This window comes from Mus caroli, unplaced genomic scaffold (genome assembly GCF_978045245.1).
Source record: "Mus caroli unplaced genomic scaffold, Mus_caroli_1 scaffold_7, whole genome shotgun sequence".
NCBI lineage: Eukaryota > Metazoa > Chordata > Mammalia > Rodentia > Muridae > Mus > Mus caroli.
Window position 1 is genome coordinate 86,083,250 of NW_028227262.1, and position 2,375 is coordinate 86,085,624.

At 37.8% G+C, this 2,375-nt stretch overlaps 1 pseudogene; it reads right to left on the reverse strand.

Annotated features, from left to right (window-relative positions):
- Window positions 1–321: 321 nt before the first annotated feature.
- LOC110295628 (protein sprouty homolog 2-like) lies at window positions 322–991 on the reverse strand (annotated as a pseudogene).
- Window positions 992–2,375: the final 1,384 nt, after the last annotated feature.

A 2,375-nucleotide genomic window follows, 5' to 3' on the forward strand; every position in this document is an offset into this window, starting at 1 on the left:
TGTCATTTGCCTATTGGCCACATCTATCCAGAGGCAGTCCTTTATTCACCATTCCTACCTTGCGACTAATATTCCTCTCCCTTCTTGTTCTTTTCCCTTCTCTCTGTTCCTCTATGTCCTGTGTTTTCCTGTTATTCCTGACCTTTGTCTCTCTGGGGCAAATAGATCTACTTTGTGCTGAGAATTTGGTTTGGGGTGCTTTGTGCTTCATACTTGTTCCTTAAAAATTATGAGTTCACCAACTATTGCTGTTTTTGAGTTCCATTAGCTGAATTCTAGTAAGAATATCAGTTAAAATAGTACATAGACCAAAAGAGCATCTCAGTAGACACAATTAATACTTAACACTCTATTAACAGTGTCAAGATCACAGTTCTTTAGTTGGTTGATTATGTGAATTTAAAAAACATAAGGGCTGGGAAAGAATTCTTATTCTTGTAATAATCTTGATAAATAATGTTATAATGGCTTTTCAAAGTTCTAGGGGATGGGGAGGGGAGTGAAGATTTTGCAACAAACTGTGTTTGAATCTTTGCAACAACATTTAGCCCTGTTCATTACAAAGTAACACTCCTGGAAAATTCACAGCAACATTTGATTGGAAGGCAATACCATAAAGAAGGCAAAAATAAAAAGTTATAACACCCATAACTGATCATTGTGAACAACAGTGTGACTGGCTGTAAGAACATAAGCAATTTCTTCTCACTCATTGGAGCAGTTATAAAAGAGACCTCTCACGTTGCACATCTCATAGTTATTCATGTTGTAGACTGAACAAAGGCACAAGTGTCATAAATCCAGTCTGTGGCAGAGGCCTCAGGTAGGTGCATTTCTTACATTTGCACTGTCCTTACATTGCAGTGTCCTCACACCTATAGGCATACAGATGCAAATCTTCCTTGCTCAGGCCTTTAAGGTTATCAGGGTTGATCTAAGATTTAGGCTGCACCTAGATTATACCCTCAGCTGCAGGACCCTTATTGTAGATATGTCACTGAGGTTCTGCTTTGGAAGAATTAAAAAGCCCACATCAGGCCCAGTCTTCCTCTCTCTTACTGATGCCTGTAGGTCAGTAAAGATCTCAGCTACTGCTTCAGAACAATGCCTGTTTCCTTCCCATCATGATGATCATGGACTAACCTTCTGAAACTGTAAGCAAGCAACAAATTAAAGGCTTGCTTGTTTAAGTTGCCTTGATCATGGTACACAGCAACAGAATGGTACCTAAGACAGTGATTATCGGTGGTGAGATAGAAATGTTCTTTAGTGATTTTACTGTTAACTTTACACTCTGGATATAATTTTTTGGTGATAATCTCTTTGAATATAAATCTGCCTGCTTTTTATAAATGTATTTTGTATTCCCACATGTTCAAGGTGTGTTTATGAAGGTTGGCAATGCTTAGGAGTCAATGCTTCACTGTTCTGTGGGTTCTGAAGATTGAACTCAGGGTGTCAGGCTGCCACGTGCCTTTATCTCCTCAGCCATCTTACTAGCCTGAGGAAATATTTTTTCATAATTCTGAATTTCTATATTTAACACATTTTATTCAAAATAAACATGTGTCTCATTGTATTTGTTATGTGTCATTTATTGCTACTGCATAAACCCCTTCTAGTTTCCATGTCCCATTATGAACTGTCCCTTAGCTGTTTCTCTGTGATATATAGTGGTGTCCATGCCTATTCAAGCTGCTTGGATATCTTGTGCTGACTCTTTATCTTTATGCACTTAATGACTATTATTCAAGTCTACTTATGCAATGTAAAAGTTCTTCTCATAGTGAGTAGGCAAACCTAACTCAAAACTCTTTGGGTATCACATCTTCATTGCATCATAGTGATATTTTGAATGAGGTCTGAAAATGATATTTTAATCATTCTTAGCTAAATATTCCTGACTAGAGAACTCTAGTCACTGATACTTGGGTACTCTCTGTGGGCACTTAGTTTACTACAACTAGTAAAAGATTGACATACACAGACCTTAGGATCTGGCTGCATTGTAGAATTAGATATCAGCTCATCTACATACTGGTTACATGACTTTATGAGTTTACATAGAAGATTAGGGCTTGTTCATACCAGAAAGTCTCTTTTCTGTAGTATAGCTGTCATTGTCCCAGAAGGTACAATGTAGGCTTCCATGAGTAGGAAGCAGTCAACTAGCTATGAAGTTTATGAGCCATAGCAATCATCAGCATGACAAGATACCTACAGGTACAACAGTGGTACTCATAGCTTGGCAGTAACCAACACCTCTTTAATTGGATTTAAAGCTCCCTCAACAGGAAGGAACTAATGCCTATTACTACAAACATAGCCAAATTCCTGGGACTAGTGATATCATAGATCTTAGAAGAGAACTTACT